Source organism: Capsicum annuum, chromosome 4, assembly GCF_002878395.1.
Source record: "Capsicum annuum cultivar UCD-10X-F1 chromosome 4, UCD10Xv1.1, whole genome shotgun sequence".
NCBI lineage: Eukaryota > Viridiplantae > Streptophyta > Magnoliopsida > Solanales > Solanaceae > Capsicum > Capsicum annuum.
Genome location: NC_061114.1, coordinates 380,940 through 401,071, shown reverse-complemented (window position 1 = coordinate 401,071; position 20,132 = coordinate 380,940).

Below are 20,132 nucleotides of genomic sequence, written 5' to 3'. Positions count from 1 at the left end.
TGCCCTCTAGGTGCTAAAGAATGCCTTTCCCTCTCTATTGCGATCTCACTTTAGAAATAAAAAGGTAACATTTCAGGTTCTATAGTCTAGTATGGCATAATACTGATGGAGCCAGTTCATCCCTAGGAAAGCAGCAAAAGCAACCATATCAAGTTCTATGAGGTCTGCCACAGTATCCCTACTAAGAATAGACACAACACAATTTTTATACACCCTTCTAGCCATAATAGAATCACCCACTGGAGTGGAAATAGAGAAAGGTTCGGCAATCATATCAGGCTCAAACCCAAAACCAAAAGCCACATACAGGATCGCATAGGATAAGGTAGACCCGGGATCAAGTAAAACATAAACATCATGGGAAAAGATTTGTAACGTACCTATGACAATATCTAGTGAGGCTTCGGCCTCCTAGCAGTTGGTCAAAACATATAACTAGTTACGATGGCTCCCAACAGCTGAATTGGCACTTTCTAAGGAGGTGGTGGTGCAGAAGAGTTTGCCTAAGACTTACCTCCACAAACATTCCTCTTATTGGAGGGACAATCTCTCTAGAAATGACCTATGTGGCTGCATGAATAATACACCAGCGAGCCTAACTGACACCTTACTGGATAATGCCTACCGCAAGTCTTGCACCATGGAAAAGTACAATGCTGCTAAGACATACTGCCCTATGACTAAGTATCCTGAGCTCTAGGTCCATGACTAGTCTGAAAAATATGAGATCGTTTATCAACTGGGGGTCTGGGCACTAGGGCATAAGCTGCAATCTGCGCATTACTCCAAAACTTCATGGTTTTCCATTTACCGCCTTAGTTACCGCTCTGTGGCTGACTGCGGTTCTGATCCACTGTTTTGGCTCTCTTTGCCTTTCTGTCCTTCTCTCTAGATTCAGATATTTTCTTTTTCTTCTCTTCTACCTACTGCATATAGACTGACAGTCTAGCAAAGTCCATATCCCTATTTAGCATCACCCCTTGGGATTCAAGTGCTAGATCATTGGAAAGGCTGGATACAAACTTTCTCATCTAGGCTCTCATATTTTTTATCATTTTTGGTGTATAACGAGCTAGTTGGTTAAACTTCAGAGTGTACTCCGGGACACTCATGTTTCGCTGCTTAAGATTCATGAATTCTTCTACCTTGGCTTCCCTCAACTCCAGAGGAAAGAACTAGTCAACAAATTTGCTGCAAACTGTAAGCTCAACACTCTCACCCTTCGCCTCTTCCCACTTACTATACCATTGGTTCACTACATCTTTAAGTTGGTACACTGCTAACTCAACCCCTTCCACATGATCCACACTCATTACTCCAAAAATCTTCTCCATTTCATCCATGAACTCCTGTGGGTCCTCATCTACCTTAGTGATAAAAAATTTAGGTGGGTTTATCCTTATAAACTGGCCTAACCTAGTAGCCTCCAAAGTAATAAATGTAGACCCAGTATCCTCCAACCTCTGAGTCCGTGTGGATACCAGTGCTGCAAGCATATGAATAGATTGTCTGAATTCTGCATTTGATATATCCCTCAGAGAAGACTGAGGAAGGTTAACATTTGTCTTTGGGGATCGAGGAGGACTGGCTGGGACTGGAGGTACTCCCAGAGTAGGGACAGGTTCTTGGGTGTGCGCTCTATTACGGGTCCACATCCCATAGGTGGGGCAAACTTCATCATCCTAAGCATCTTGGTTGTTGGAACAATGATGAGGCATGACTGTTTTCTGAAATACATTAGATCACTGATTAGGGGACAATTCTAACTGACACTCTAAAGCACGTACTAAGTAACAAAGAGGGGAAACATTCCTAAATGCCTAGTAGCCTCTTACTTATAAGTGTAGCGTGCTACACACCTATAAACAAGACTCTACCTGACGCAATTTCACAGACACCTTGGGACCATGAACCTTTTTCTGATACCAAGTTTGTCACTACCCAAACTGGGGACCTGGCCGTGATGAGCATCCCGAACCATGAAAGCCTGAACACTCTCCTAACTTGAAATCATATATACCATTCATACACAATAAGGAAATGCAAAAATATACAATGAAATCATGGTCATAAGTCTAACATAAATTAAAAAGAAAGACAAAATCCAGAACTCTCTAATAACATCTGATAATCATCTAGGAAATCTCTACTACATGATCGCTAACATAATCTGAAAACTGGGACAAGGCCCGCAATAGACCAAAACCATGTCTGATAATGGTTGTCTGAAACTAAACAGGCCTTCTGGAACAAAAACGGCTCTCCAACTGGACACTGCAACCTTATCTGATCAAAATCTACTGCTTTTCTGGACCTTTAGACTGAGCCTCAGAACCTAGAGGGAGAAGGGGGTCAATACAGATGTACTGGTATGCGAAGCAATCCAAAATAAAGCTTGTATATATATATATATATATATATATATATATATATATATTAAATAGTTGGAGAGTGATTTGTCAAAATATCATGTATGAAATGGTTCTAAAACACATGGGCACTTTCTAAAAATCATAAATCATTCACATCAATGCAATGTCTGATCTTTGTATTACTTTTGAGCTAGGTGGCACTCCCCAACAAGTCTGATATTCCACAGGCTATATGGAATCTGCATTGAATCAGTGGGGAAGCCCTTTACCCGAGTGTGCCGCAAGGGTTGGAGTGTTTGAGTCTGATACGCCCCAGGGCTTTATGCCAGCATAATATAATAAACCCATACCGGCAATTCACTATTTTGGGAAATGAGTTGTCTGAACCCATGCCTTCTTTGTGGAACCACCTAAGCTCTCTTTATGCCCAATTTAATCCTGTTCTAAATCATGCATTTTTCTAGTTTCAACATCTGAAAAGTCTGATTTCAAACATGCATTCTATTCTGTTCTAAATTAACATGGCATTATCTAAGTTGGTATCGTCACACCAAGACGTGCAAGTCCTATTTCTAAGCCATAATGCATCATGCATGATTCATTCATTAAAACACAGTTCATACCACCCAAACATGCAAACAGTATAGAAGATTTCATGTTCCGAAAGCATAAGTTAAAACTATGCAAGAACTCTTCAAACATATGGTGGTCATGTGCTTTTGGCAAAGCCCATGCACTCTCTCAGTATATGTATTTTCAGCATTTTTCAATACAAACAATCTTCTCTTTGGAATTCAAGATTCATAACCAAATCATTCATAAATCAAGACACTTCAGAACATGTTTTACAATATGCATTTCAAAAACAATCCATATCATATGATAAGTAAGGAAAATCATAACAAGAGAGGTATTTTGATGTGAATCATGCTCTCAATTCAATCATCAACATTAAAACACGTACATATATACATGTATCAATTCAAATCAATTTGGGGGAGGCCTAAAGACTAAAATGATACCTTCAAAACTTCTAAAACATGAATTTATTCAAAAATCCAAAATCCTCTTCTTAAAAACATGATTTCTATGCACATGATATTTTTAAGAAAACCCTGCGTACCTCTATTTTGGAAATTAAAGGATGCTTCTTGATGCCTACGTCTTGGGGATTCCAAATCTCCAATTTATTTTGAAAACCCACAGTTAAATCTTGAGATATTTGTGTTTTTCGTTTGAAACCCTAGGGTGAGTTGTTGGGAATTTTTGAGGAAAATATGAGTAATGTGGTTACTTGAGAATATAATCCCGTGTTTAAGCTGATAAGGGGGGTGGAAAATACCCAATATACCCTTAATGAGACGAAGTAAAAATATAACTGGGTTCCAATTTTATGGGCCACCGCGATGCGCCACAATCGCGGTGGCTCACTCGAAATTGACGAATGGGAATTTTGCCTACTACATGATGCGTCACCATCGTGGAGTCTCACTAGAAATTGACCATTGTTATTTACACCCTCTTCGCGATGCGCCAAGGACAGGAATGATGGTGTTTTACGACTAGGACTTAAATTTACCATAACTCCTTCACCGAGTGTCCATTTTGAACAAATCTTATGTCGACGGAAAACTTATTCGATCATCTACATAATGAAAAGTTAAAATATAAAGAATTCCACAAGAAATTAAGTATAAATCACTCTAGAAGTCCATTCTTGATACATTAGGGAAAAATTTAGCTAGGAAAACTTTGGGGCGTTACGAATATATATTGTAGGGAGTTTGCATGTATTGATTCAATGTTAATACTGCATAGCATAGATCTGTCCTGGTATGATTTAAATAATTTAACTTGCCAATCAAATGCCTGTAAACAGAAGGATCTGACATTGGTGTTCTTGATGATTTAGAAAGTTTGCAAGAAGGATCTATCGGAGATGATACAAGATGCAGATGAGAAATGTCAAACTCTTAAAGCAAATCAAAGGTATGTTTCCTTTAAACGGTGATAATTCCATGATCTCTCCCTAAAATTTCCATTCCCAGAAAGTAATATAGAAGTCCTAGGTCTTTGATTTTGAATTCAGAATGAAGAAACTATTTTAGACACTCAATCTCTTTGGTGTCACTATCTGTAATGAGGATATCATCAACGTAGACAGCCATAATAGATATCAAAGAACCACTTTTTTTGAAAAATAGATATCAAAGAACTACCTGTATTGCTCGTATTTTCTCTTATTTTGGAATTCTCTGATATTTATTGTTATTATTTATTATCTCTTATTTCTGTTTATGTTATCCACCATGACTCATGTTTCATTATGGCTTTCATATACTATTATCATTCTTGAGGTGGGGGTCTATCGAAAATAGTCTGTTGTTGTATGGACTGGGTACATTTTACTCTCCCCAGACCTCCCTTTGTTGGAATACACTAGGTCTGTTGTTGTTGTAGTTGTTGAGAGAAGCATTGTAACCTTTGAAATTAAGAGCACCTACAAGTTTGGCCTACCGTTGCCTAGAAGCTTATCTCAAACCATAAAGCGACTTGTTGAGTTTGCACACCAAATTAGGATCAAGAGAAGACAAACTAGGTGTAAACTTCATATACACTTTTTCTTGCAAATCTCCTTACAATAAAGCATTTTTAACATCAAATTAAGAAACATCCCAATGCCTTTTAGCAGCCATAGAGAAAATACATTTGATTGTAGTCATTTTGACTATGGAGGAGAAGGTTTCATTGAAATCTACCCCTTCCTTTTGGATGTCCCCCATTATGACTAGTCCAGCTTTTAGCCTCTCAAATGATCCAACTGCATGATGATTTACCTTGTAAACCCATTTTCAAGGTAAAGCCTTCCTTCCAGGTGGAAGTGTAACCACATCCCAAGTGTGGTTGGACTGTAGAGCTGCTAGTTCATCATCCATACCACTGCACTAATCTGGATTAGTAGATACCTAGTGATAACTAGTTAGTTCTTTGAGTTTAGACACTGATTCAAGAATGAGTTGATTTGATAAAGAGAGTCGAGCAAAAGAAATAGAATTATGTGCAACAGAAGATGAAAAATAAGACTCTGGCTAAAAAAACTGCCGGAGAAAAAAGAAAAAAATAGTTGCATTCTTAAAGCAACTTTCAACAAGAATCCATTAAGATTGTTCCTCGACAGTGAAAAAACTTGCAGCACCGAGATATTGAATATGGAGATTGGGACTGAGTCGGTCATCTGGTTTTCCTCCATCCATAACTCCATTAAATTAACAAGATTTCCAATTTCGTGTGGAATTATCCATGTAGTTAATGTGTAATTAATTTTTTTTTTGGAGTAAATAGATAAAATATTACTAGCATTCATAACAGAAAACATACCTATGAAATGGTTAGCAATTGCTGTAAGTTACTCAATCTTCCGATTTGACTATGTATTGGTCCATCAAATTCATTTTTCGATAAACCTAATAGTTGAAATTGTGAACTATTTGACAAGTTCGTGGGAATATGACCATGAAGCTTGTTTATTGATAGATAAAGACCTTTGAGATTTGGAAGACCATTGCATAAACCATTGGGAAGACTTCCTGATAAGCTATTTCCTGTAACACCCCATAACATTTGTGCATGTGTTAGCTCCTGATAAAATCCTCAAAGAGTTGAAAAGACTAGAAATTTTTTCTACGTGTCAAGGAACTTAGTCTTATTTTGAGCTTCCTATTTTTTTTTGATGAATTTATTTTCGACCTTTCTGACCTTTGATATTTGATATTTTAGCCAATTCTTGATTCAGAAGGTAAATAGGTGTTTTCGGACGAGTTTCTGATTTTTCGGAGCGTGTTTAGACCTCGTTTGGTGTTCCAAAATAGTGGACCAATGCGATCTTGGCACGCCGCGTCGCCCATCGCGTTGGTCAAATTTTGTGAAAGAAATGCTAGGGAAAAATAATGAGGCTCGATGCAACGGTGGAGCGACGCGTCGAGTATCGCGTTGGTCAACTGACGCGCCACGTTACCCATGGCATCAATGCCCAGTTATTTCAACTTTTAAAAATCCGCGTCTTAAAGGGCATTTGGATAATTTTTCCCTTATTATAATATGCCCAAACATGGGATTTTTATCCCAAGAGACCACTTTACTCACTTCTTCATCAAAATCCATCAAGAACACCCTTAGGGTTTCAAACTAAAAACCTAGATAACTCAAGATTCAACCGTGTGTTTCAGAAATTTATTGGAGATTCGGAATCCCCATACTATAGGCTTCAAGAAACACTCATTGAACTCCTAAATAGAGGTACGTGGAGTGTTCCTAAAATCTCTTAGGCATAGAAATCATGTTTTAAGAAAAAGGGTTTTAAATTTATGAATATAATCATGTTTTAGAAGTTTTAACGGTATCATTTTGGTCTATAGAGCTTCCCCCAAATTTATTTGAAATTGTATACATATGTAAGAAGGTGTTTTAAAGATTGATGATTTATTTGAGAGCATGACGCATAAAGAAAATCCCTTTCTTGTTATTATTTTTTCTTTACTCATGATATGCTAAGGATTATTTTGAAATGCATCTTGAAAAGCATGTTATGAAATGTCGTGACTAATGTTGTATTTGGATTATGATTTTGATTTCAAAAGAGAGGGTTATGCATGTTGATAAATTTTTAAAATACATATGATGAAAGAGTGCATGGTTTTGCAAAATGTACATGACCACCACATGTTTGAATTATTCTTGCATAGTATTGACTTGTGTTTTTGGAACATGAAATCTTTTATAATGTTTGCACGTTTGGGTGGTCTGAACTGTGTTTTAATGAAAAGAAATATGCTTAATAAATTATGGCTCAGAATTATGACTTGCAAGTCTTGGTATGACGATACCAAAATAGGCAATGCTATTACAGACTCAAACAGACGTAGAAATTAGATTTTTTTATGAAATATGATTTCAGAATGATATACGTTTAGAAATGGATAAAATTGGGCAGAAGGAGACATTAGGTGGTCCCCCGAAGAGGGCGTGAGCTCAGATAACTCATTGTCCAAAATTGTGATTTACCGATCCGGGTTATTATGTCCCCTAGAGGGATTTTACGCTGACCTAGTGCCCTATGGAGTATAAGAATCAAACACTCCAACCATTGCGGCACATTTGGGTTGGGTGTCTCCCCGCCGAGTCAATGGAGGATTCCATATAGCCCATGAGATTTTAGACTTGTAGTGGTGTACCACCTAACTTAGAAGTAATACGAAGATCAAAAATTGGATTGACAGAAAGGTTTTTCTTGATTATCAAAATGTGACCCGTGTGTTTTTGAAACTATTTTATGTATTATGGTTTGTAATTTTCTCTCATCTATTTTTATATACAAATACACTATTTTGGATTGCTTTACGTGCCATTATATCTGTATTGAACCCCCTCCCTCTAGGTTCTGAGGCGCAGTCTAGGGGTCCTAATAAGTAGTAGATCTCATCAAATAGAAGTGCAGAGTTCAGACTGGTGAGCCTTCAATGTTTCTGAAGGCCTATTTATTTTTAGATATTTATCAGTAGTTGTGGTTTTGGTCTACTGGGGCCTTGTCACAGTTTTCAGACAGTTGTTATTAGTCTTATATTAGAGATTTCGCAGACGGTTTTCAGATGTTAATAGATGATTTTGTATTTCATTTTCCATTAAGATTTATATTAGACTTATGACCATGATTCCATTGTCTTTCATATTTCGATAATTTTTTTATTGTGTATGAATGATGTATATGATTTTAAGTTAGAAGGGTGTCCTGGCCTTCATGGTTTGGGATGCTCGTCATGATCAGGGCCTCGGTTCGGGTCGTGACAAACTTGGTATCAGATCACAATTCATGGTCCCAGGGTGTCTGCGAAATCGCATCAGGTAGAGTCTTATTTAGGGGTGTGTAGCACGCACACTTATAAGCAGGAGGCTACTATGTCCATCTTTCTTCATGTTTTAGTTCATGCAATAGGGCCAGAATGTTCCCCTTTCATATTCTAATTCATGCTATGGTGTCGTCCATACGAAAGTAAATTTATCCCAATGCGTTTCTTTCTTTGATATGCTCAGATATGTCTCATTATTGAGGTGAATCTAGTGCAGAAGTTTAGAGTTTAAATGGTATGGTCCTTTTTGAGTGAGCCATATAAGATTTTAAAATTGTGCAAGGACTTGTGAAAAGTCCATTAGTGCTTCAGGGTGTATTGATTCTAGTGTGAACTTCTATTTTGATGAAATCATGCTTTTCAGTTTGAGGTGTGTAGCAGAACGTTGGAACTGTATTTCCACCGGAGTAGTAGTATATGTTAAAAGGTCGGTGTCGAGACCTATTGGTAGCGAGAATAGACCAAGAAGATGATGTTATGAAGTCATAAAGTTAAGAGTAAGAGTAAGGGTGAATTTTGTGTAAATAAATATTTTAGTTGAATAACCAATGTTTGAGGATGATTTATCCCTTTATAGTGATAGACTAATGTGGTAGCTAGTAGCATGTATGGATTGTATGGTAGTCTGTGAAGGAAGTGTTTGACTCAGATTTTTTTATATATACAGAGTAAGATGTGTATTCTTAGATCATTGATTATTGTGTGTCAAGTTTCTATCTCTTGTAATCTTGTTATCATCTTGTTGTTGAAACTAAAAGTCTAGTGAAGCCCTACGTGGCTCTTTTGATTCACTAGCATAGTTGCCTTGTCATTCATCTTATTTTCTTGTTCAAAACACAAAAATCAAAGTCTAGTGAAGCCGTGTGAGGCCTATTTCGATTCACTAGCAACTTGTTGTTCAACTTATTGTTCTTATGTTGGTTGAAATTATGTATAGTCAAATCTTTTCTCATAAGATTGAAATGGTAATGAAGTGAACCAATGCGATCTTGGCGTACCGCATCACCCATCGCGTTGGTTATATTTTGTGTAGGAAATGCCAAGGAAAAATACTAAGGCTTGACGCGATGGTTGAGCTATGCGTCGAGTATCACGTTGGTCAACCGACACATCGTGTTGCCCGTAGCATCGATGCACAGTTATTTCAGCTTTCAAAAATCCATGTCTTAAAGGGCATTAGGGTAATTTTTCCCTTATTCTAATATGCCCAAGCACAAGATTTTTATCCCAAGAGACCACTTTACTCACTTCTTCATCAAAATCAATCAAGAACACACTTAGGGTCTCAAACAAAAACCCCAGATAACTCAAGATTCAACCGTGTGTTTCAGAAATTTATTGGAGATTTGGAATCCCCAGACTGTAGGCTTCAAAAAACACCCATTGAACACCTAAATAGAAGTATGCGGGGTTTTCCTAAAATCTCATGGGCATAGAAATCATGTTTTAAGAAAAATGGTTTTGGATTTATGAATATAATCATGTTTTAGAAGTTTTGATAGTATCATTTTGGTCTTTAGACCTTCCCCCAAATTGGTTTGAAATTGTATATATATGTAAGCATGTGTTTTAAAGATTGATGATTGAGTTGATAGCATGACGCATGTGTTTTAAAGATTGATGATTGAATTGAGAGAATGACGCATGTGTTTTAAAGATTGATGATTGAGTTGAGAGCATGACGCATGAAGAAAATCCCTCTCTTGTTATGATTTTTTCTTTACTCATGATATGATATGGATTGTTTTGAAATGCATCTTGAAATACATCTTATGAAATGTCGTGACTATTGTTATTTTTGGATTATGATTTTGATTTCAAAAGAGAGGGTTATGCATGTTGATAAATGTTGAAAATACATATAATGAAAGAGTGCATGGTTTTGCCAAAAGTACATGGCCACCACATGCTTGAAGTATTCTTGCATAGTATTGACTTGTGTTTTCGGAACATGAAATCTTTTATACTGTTTCCATGTTTCAGTGGTCTGAATTGTGTTCTAATGAAAAGAATTATGTTTAATACATTATGGCTCAGAATTATAACTTGTAAGTCTCGGTATGACGATACAAAAATAAACAATGCCATAACAGACTCAGACTGACGTAGAAATAAGTTTTTTTCATGGCATAAGATTTTCGAATGATATATGTTTAGAAATGGATAAAATTTGACATAAAGAGACGTTAGGTGGTCCCCCGAAGAGGGCACAAGTTCAAAAAACTCGTTTCCCAAAACCGTGATTTCCCGATCCAAGTTATTATGTCCCCTAGAGGGATTTTACGCTGGCCTAGTGCCCTGTGGCATATTAGACTCAGACACTTCAACCCTTGCGCCACACTTGGGTTGGGGGCCTTCCCTGCCCAGTCAATGGTGGATTCCATATAACCCGTAGGATTTTAGACTTGTAGGGGTGTACTAACTTACTCAGAATTAATACAAAGATCAGAAATTGCATTGACAGAAAGGTTTTTCTTGATTGTCAAAATGTGGCCTATGTGTTTTGAAAACTATTTTATGTATGATGTTTTGTAATTTTCTCTCATCTATTTATATATACAAATACACTATTTTAGATTGCTTCGCATGCCAGTACATCTATATTGACCCCACCTCCCTCCAGGTTCTGAGGCGCAGTCTAGGGCTCTTAATAAGAAGTAGATCTCGTCAGATAGAAGTGCTGAGTTCAGACTGGTGAGCCTTCTATGTTTCAGAAGGCCTATTAATTTTAAGACATTTATCAGTAGTTATGGTTTTCATCAATTGGGCGCCTTGTCCTAGTTTTCAGACAGTTGCTATTAGTCTTGTAGTAGAGATTTCGCAGACGGTTTTCAGATGTTGATAGATGGTTTTGGATTTCATTTTCCAATATCGATTTATATTAGACTTATGACCATGATTATGTTGTATTTCATATTTCCGCATTTCCTTATTGTGTTTGAATGGTGTATATGACTTCAAGTTAGGAGGGTGTTTGGGCCTTCATAGTTTGGGATGCTCTTCATGATCAGGGCCTCGGTTCGAGTCGTGACATTGCCAGTAAATGAAATGACTTCAATTCTAGAAATATTGAAAACTGTTGATGGTACAGAACCCGTAAGTTGATTCTATTGTATGGCCAACCAGTTCAGGTTGTGAGGATTGCTGATTTCGTTTGGAATGTTTCCTTGAAGCAAATTTCCAGTTAATTCTAACCTCTCCAACCTTGAGGCATTTGAGAGATACAAAGGGATATGACCTTCTAAGGAATTAAATGCCAAATTAAACATTTCAACCTTTGAAATGTTAAAAAATAATGAGGGAAAGGGGCCGGGAAAACTATTATTCTTAAGGCTTAGAAATTGAAGTTCGTGTAAGAACCCAAACCAAGAAGGAACCTCCCCTCTAAAGTTTTTGAAACTTAAATCAAGAAACTTAATCCGACACAAGTGTGTCATTTCTTAAGGAAAATTTCCATGGAAGTTGTTGCTTCCCAAGTAAAGAGAAGAATGAAATGAGAGGTTTCCAAACTCCAGTGGAATTTTGCCTGTAAGAGCTGTTAACACCTAATTTTTTCCCTCCACGACTAAATTTAATCCTGAATTTCTTGGATTTTTAATAAAATTAAAATATTTATTTCATCCGAATAAAAATTTATTAAATATATTTGTACATAATTTTGTCATTTTTAGTAGTGATTATAATTTATCGTATTCAATTATACGAGATTAAAATGATTAAAATTTTGATTTAAATATAATTTACCCTCAAAAAATAATTTATTCGGATAAATATGTATTTTATTTTATAATATCAAGAAGCCCGAGATTAAAGAAAGTATTAATTTGCATCGAACATCAATTTAATTTAGTCAATCTATTAGATTTAGCCATAATTGAAATCAAATTGGCCATAATTGTAATGCAATCCATCAATTGATTTCTAATTTTGTCAAAATTAAATTAATATGGATAAATTTTAAATTCCAATTGGGGTTATTTTTTAAATAACCCCAAAATTCTCAAAAACTCTAATAACTTCTAACTAATTCCACAAAAAAATAATTTCAAATTGTACCACATTGTACTATTTCCCCCCAACTTTGTCTTTTCCCAATTTTGAAATTCAAAAGTTGTACTACATTGTACAATTTTCCACCACATTATCTTCCACCTTACCTTATCTTAAATTTTAAAATTTCAAAAACACCCTTAATTGCTTTTCTTCCACATTGGTGGATGACAAGAAATAAATCTTCGTCCTTTCCTATAAATACTTTTCTCCCACATTGGTGGAAGAGAGGAAAACAATCTCATTCTCTCCTATAAATACTACCACTACTTTGGTAAAAAAGGAGAAAAAGGAAGAAAAAAAAAAGAGGCTCGAAAGGTGAAAAAATCCTTTTTGAGAAAAATAGTTATTTTTATTTAGTAAAAATTTTTGTTTCTTGGTGGTGCTTGATTCCGACGAAGCTCGTAGTCTCGTTTTGCTGGCCCCAAAAAGGTAAAAAAAATGTCTCGAGTCCAAATGGATTCCTCTCCTCTTGCATTTCGTAATGCGTCAATGAGGTTTACCACTTCGAGTCAAGTACGAAGTTTAAACCAGAAGTCCACTACATGGCGTGCGGGTGCTAGAAGATAGACGAAGAAGGAAAATTGGTCAAAACCATTGTTGAGGTCATTAAGAGACTTGAAAAGTCTCAATTTTTATTATTGTCTTCTTTTTATTTATTTATTTTGTCATTTATTTATTCATTCATTTCGGACTCGAAACGAAAGTTGTATTTAATATAGGTAGAGCAAGACTCGAGCCAAAGGCTCAAAAAATAGTTTAGGACAGGTGAAATGAGTCAGAATCCCAACTAGACTAGGACAGGTCTCGTTGATTTGGGCTCAATGGCCTAAATCCTTTACTTTCTCCTACCTTCCCCTTTTATGTGTTTATTTGTTTATTAGTTTTGTTTAGACATAGTTAAAATCCCTACTAAGTCGCCCAAATCTATTTTACACAAGTACTTTTTATTTTAAAATCAAATCACTATTTCAACAAATTAATCTTTTCAGAAGTTAATCAAAAGATGTTTTCAAACAGTCCGTATAACAGCAAGTTAGCGGACGTTTTAGGTGCCTCACCTTCCTAAAACGTTAATAGGAACCACTTACTCGGAATCTTCAAAACTTACAACGATTTTTTTTGTTTTGAATCGTTTGAAGTAACTCTCTAAAGGTTTCTTAATTCCTTATCAAAATTAAGTGGCCACTCTCAAAAAGTCAAAATTTCCGCAAAACAGAAATGGCGAATCTTCTGGGCATTTTTGTACTAGGTTCTAACCAAATGTTTGATTTCATCTTTTGATCAACTATTTATGTGATTATATGTTTTGATTCTGTAAAGTTTAACTACCGCATCTTATGGCATATTCCTGCATTATTTAAACTGTTTTGGGGTTTCGTGGATGTCCCGAACCCTGTTGTTCAATTCCAAAATGTGTTGGAAATACAAAGGGCTTATTAGCACGTGTGTCGTCTGATGGCTGTTCATATTTTCAAACTCAAGTTGTCTTGAGAACCAATGTTCAAACCTACTCTAGACAACTAGGACAGAATGAAACCAAAACCTTATTTTAGGCATGAGCCTAGGATGACCCAATACCCGAGCGGGGTATTGGGCCCATTACAAAATCTGGCTTGCGTCTGTTGACCATGAGTCAATTATACACAAACCATACTTATGTGTTGAAGAAAATGTATGACTGTCTAATTCAATTTACTATCCTTTGGGGGTAGCTAAAAAGTTTGATTTGCTTACTTTCATTAGAAGAATTGAAGCAAGTTAAGCAAGAAATTGATCGATTTAGGAGCTTTCATTTAAGGAACAGTTTGAACGTCAATGGATGTCACCAATATAAGAAATGGATGAAGCTAAGAAGAGGAAGGTTGATAGAAGAAGGACTCAGGAATTAGTATTTTTTATCCCCTATGTGGGAACGTATCTTCTTTCATGTAATTTCGCTTTCCCTACAGATTGTATCCCTCTTTCGTTATCTTTTGTAGGCATTTATGCCCTTTTAGTGTCTATAAAAGTTGGGGGATAATGGATTGACCTTAAGCAAGCATATATTTTTTCTTCAAAAATCGTTAGGCCCAAACCCTTTGCTAAAAAAGGTAACCTAATTAGGATGAACATCTATTACAATATGTTTGTGTAATATAACTATTTATGTTCTTATACGTTTTATGTTGATTCGAATCAAAGGCGAACTAATCCAATCCCATTTTTTATAGAACATCTCTAGGCAGAAATATACCCCACTATACAAAAGTCCGACTAAAAGTACTCCAAGTCTCCTAAGTTTCTCAAAAAAGTCCGTAGTCATTCTTAAAACTTCCAAAATAATCGCTACCATTTTAGGAAAGTTGACTTTAGAATCAGAAAAAGCCGTTATAGTTTCGAACTACGTAGGGCCTGATTTCTCCTCTGTGAGATACGTAGGCAGTCTTTAGGGCCGACCCATATCTCCAAAAGCTATGTTGTCCTCCACTTTCTTGAAGGAAGAAGAAGAGTTGAACCTTCCTGACAAATTCCACCTATATCCTTGAGTCATCATTATTTCATGGATCAATTCGTATGAGATGAGAAACAACTCTATGTGTTTACTTCCTACCTTATCATCTTGCTTTACTTATTACTAAAGGAATCTAACATGTTAGTATTTGAGTTGTTTTTACTTTGCAGGTATTAGAAATTACTCTGTGTTAGCACAAAATAACCTTACTTCAGCAGATCAAAATGAATAAGAGATCTGCTTCTTGACTATAACTTTGTTATAGGAAAAGAAAAATGACTAGTAGTAAAACTGGACTCTACCAATCATTTTTCAACCCTGTAAGCGATAGTCTTGAGGATGGAATAAGGGAAAATGTGAGGGAAGAATTTTCTAAGACAATCGGAATCATGGAAGATTAATTGGAGGAAACATTATTAAATTGGACCTCCACTCCAGTCATGACTCATCGCCCGTCGTATAATAGTAACTTAAAACCTGCCATTGTCATGTCATGTCAAGAAGAAAAATAATGGTATACCTAGAACAGTCAACAGAAGAGTCAAAGAGTTCGAGAAACAAAGAAGCGTAATCTAGAGGAAACCGAGGTGGTTATCTAGGAAGGCTATGACTCCATTGGACATTTGATCCTTTGCTGTATCAAGACAAACACAATGCAAACGTCATGTCATCCATCGAAGTACTTCTTTATATCCTAGTAAGATGGGTAAGAGTATTTTTAGGGCCATTAAGAGTTTATGTACGAACTACGTTTGACCTGAATTCCCAAAAAAGGATACGTAGGCGGCCAATGTTGTCTTCGATCAACCCCTTAGGAAAATTTATCATTTCCTTTTATGTATGAACTACGTTTGACCTGAATTCCCAAAAAGGGATACGTAGGCGGCCTATGTCGGCTTCGATTAACCCCTTAGGAAAATTTATCATTTCTTTTTATGTACGAACTATGTTTGACCTAAATTCCCAAAAAGAGATACTAGGTGGCCTATGTCGGCTTCGGTGAACCCCTTAGGATACTTTATCCTTTCCTTTTATGTATGAACTACGTGATGACCTGAATTCCCAACAAAAGGGATACGTAGGCGGCCTATGTCAGCTTTGGTCAACCCATTAGATTTTTCTATATATCCTTAGTGTAGTCTTGAACTACGTTTGACCTGATTCCTGCTTCAACGGGATACGTAGGTGCCCTAATGGATAGGTCATATAACCCTAGAAAATGGAAACTGGGGCAGAATTTTCGATAAGGAATCTCAAAAATTCACAAGGGAAGATCGATATCCAACAAGGAGAACAAAGACCAACAAAGACTTTGGATCTTCTCGAGATGATATCATCTCAGACTACTTTAAACTGGGGCAGAAATTTTGAGCAGGTACTTAAAATTTCCACTAATATTTTGAAATATATTTCAAATTCCCCAACACTAGAGGTCAAAGTTTAGATTTGAGAATCACCACCTGTGATAAAGTCTAGGAAGACTGAATCTCTGCCTTTCATAAAACTTCTGGTAGAGAGCCTCGACAATGCTGAATCCCTAGCAATCCTCCATCAAACGTCGGACATTGTCAGAATCAAGAGAAAGATGGTCGTTGAGCTAACACATGATATGACTGGCAGAGATTTTCTAAAGTTTTGCAGGAGTTTTTGAAACTATTTTCTAAAAAATAAGACTACTTTCAAAAATCCATATAATCTTTTACTTAATGATTGCCTAGACATCAATTAGGATGAGGAGTCAAGGGTGGAAATCCCAACATGACGGAGTACCCAAAAGATGGCGTAGAGCAAATGGAGAATCGAAGAAAGTCAACATGGAGTAGTTTCACTCAAACTAATCATTTTTCAGTGAATGCTGGGACCAATACAAAAAAATGAAAGTCTCTTTCAAAAATCCCCGAGCAAATTGGGAGCCACACCAGAGCACTAATGCTCAAGAACGGTATTTTTGGGTAGCCCTAAAAATGGGTTTAATACCCATTTATTGAGGACCTTTTGAATTGTCCATCTCATTTCTTGAGATCATGGAGGACAAACAAAAGTGTCTTGTCTTCTTTACAAATATTGTATTTAGAATTTTTCTATAAAAATAGTCTCTAGAAAAAGCGACTTTATGTCTACTAATCATCTACCTTGAGTACAGGTACATGTACAAAGCAAGACGCAGACCAAAAAACTTAGGTGAAACTATTTTCAAATTTCCAAGAGGGCCATTCATATCATTGCCAAGAGGGCCACTTCATAGCATTGCCGAGAGGGCCATTTCATAACATCATCGAGAGGGCCATTTCATAGCATTGCCGAAAGGGCCATTCACATCATTTCCAAGAGGGTCAGTCATATCATTGCCAAGAGGTCCATTTCATAGCATTGACAAGAAGGCCATTCATTTCATCGCTGAGAGGGCCATTGAATATTATTACCGAGAGGGTCATTCACATCATTGCCAAGAGGACCATTCATATCATTGTCAAGAAGGTAATTTGATAGCATTGCCAAGAGGGCCATTCATATCATCGCCGAGAGGGCCATTGAATATTATTTCCAAGAGTGCCATTCAATATCTGTTGACACGTAAGACATAAACGTTGGCGTCGAGGATATCATCAATATTTTATATCTATTGACACGCAAGACATAAACGCTAGCGTCAAGGATATCATCACTATTCAATATCAATTGACACAAAAGACATAAACACTGGCGTCGAGAATATCATTAGCATTCATTATTTGTTGCACGCAAGACATAAACGGTGGCATCGATGATATCATCAGCATTTCATATCTGTTGACACGCAATACATAAATGCTGGCATCGAGGATATCATCAGTATTTCATATCTGTTGACATGCAAGACATAAATAATGGCGTCGAGGATATCATCTGTATTCAATATCTGTTGACACATAAGACATAAACACTGGCAATGAGGATATCATCAGCATTTCATATCTATTGACACGCAAGACATAAATGCTGGCGTCGAGAATATCATCAGCATTTAATATCTATTAACACACTAGACACAAACGCTGGCATCGAGGATATCTCATCATTTTATGAATTAGCATCTGAATGCATCAAAAGCACACGATTTGAAGGGACGCCTTTAAGTCGGTGTATAAAGTCGGATGATGTATGAGATTTCCTAGAAATTGACAATTTGAGGGTAATCTGTAAGACATATTATTTGAAATTGGATTGTGTGCAATATCACCTATAAGTTGATAGCCTGTAGGTTATCCATAAGCCACAACAACATCCTAACTAGATAGTGTCCAAGATTACCCAAAATTCAATAGTTTGGAGGTTATCCATAAGTCGCAACTAAATCCTTACTGGAGAATACACGAGATTATCAAATTGATACGTCCAAGGGTTCTCTATTAGCCGTGTCATATCCAAGATCGATTATATGCAGGATTACCTAAGGACTAGCAATTTGAGTAATATCTATAAGTCATATTGTCTCCAAGGTCAGATGATGTGAAGAAACACCTAAAAGCTAGCAATTGGAGGGATATCTGTAAGCCATCTCTTATCCAAGGTTGGATAATGTGCAGGATTACCTAAAAGCTAGCAATTCAAAGGATATTTGTAGGTCGCCTCATATCCGACATCAAATAATATGCAAGATTATCCAAAGATTGAAATTTAAGGAAAATCTATAAGCCGTATCGGTACAAAAGATGCGCAAAACTTACCTGAGATCATATGCAAAAAAATTACTGTCAATAACCGGAGATGTTATCATACCACATACGTCAAACAATATAGGTGACTCAAAAGGGTTGTTGTATTAGTGCAAGATTAAGCGATTGCAGGGACCGTTCTTCATAAAGTATCATTGATGTCCAAGAGAGACACCTCTTTGAAGACATATTTAATCGATAAATAAGATAATTATGTAACAACCAAGAGAGTTGTTATGCCTATTATTGCAAGTTATTTCCTTCTAAATAGGTACATGAAAGGGATGACTTTGCTCTTCAGGCAATAACTCATATGGAGATATGGTAAAGACTATATACCTTTTCGTGAATTATGTTTAACACTAACACTTTTTATTTGAAACATTGTTGAGAGCATCCGAGAGGATGAAAATATCAAATCAAAACAACAGGTGCGGACAACTCCAGATAGGATGCAGCACAACGTGGAACTCTTTCTTAGCAACAAAATGGGACATAGTCTAAAGAGGGACGTCAAACTCTTTGGACGCGAGCTAAAGGGTGATCGCCACCACCATCCAACCACACCCTGTTAGAAGGCATGTTGGTATTTTGAGAAATTTTGGTTTCATCTTCACCTTAAGTATATTTCTAAACTCATACCGAGGGTAAACTTCTCTTTCTTTCAAATTTGGGTGGCAACATACTTGGAGTTTTAGAAATTATGGCCAGGTAAGTTCTTGCCTATGGTTGTGAAGGATTCCACATTCATGGTTAAGAGCTTACAAGCCTCTTTTCCGCAACTCGATCAACTTGTTACTTATTCCGAGCCAAAGATAGTCCAAAATAAAAGACTACCTTTTCTACCGATTGAGTCAAACTAAAGGCAGTATGATTCCCTGAGTCTCAGGGATATGTAGGTTGGGCTCTATGTAGAAAACTCGACTGCATTCCAACCTCCTCCCCAAAGCCCTCCATTTCCTAGCTTTTCAGTCATCAAAAACTCCCAAAAAACTGAGATAGCTAGTGATTTTTTTAAAAAAATAATAATCGTGCCATAAATCAAGTTTTATGAACTACAAGTAGCCTGAATTCTCTTGTAACCTGCGATATGTAGGAAACCCGACCTGGGTTCGTCCATGACTCTATGAGACTCATGCAAAAGTCAACCTCTTTCAGTTACGAATTTATGGTCGAACAAAAATTAGGAACGTCAACCTCCCTTTGCCTAGGGTTACTTACATCCACCCTATCCAAAAGGAGGAAGCAGTTGTTGACACCTAATTTTTGCCCTCCACGACTAAATTTTATCCCGAGTTTCTTTGATTTTTAATAAAATTAAAATATTTATTTCATCCGAATAAAAATTTATTAAATATATTTGCACGTAATTTTGTCATTTTAGGTAGTGATTATAATTTATCGTATTCAATTATAAGAGATTTTATAATTTTGTTACTTAAATATATTTTTTATAAAATATTGGATTTTAATCAAGTCTTAGAGATTCAAATGATTAAAGTTTTCATTTAAATATAATTTACTCTCAAAAAATAATTTATTTGGATGAATATGTGTTTGATTTTATTAAATCAAGAAGCCCCGGATTAAAGGAAGTATTAATTCGCATCGAATTTCA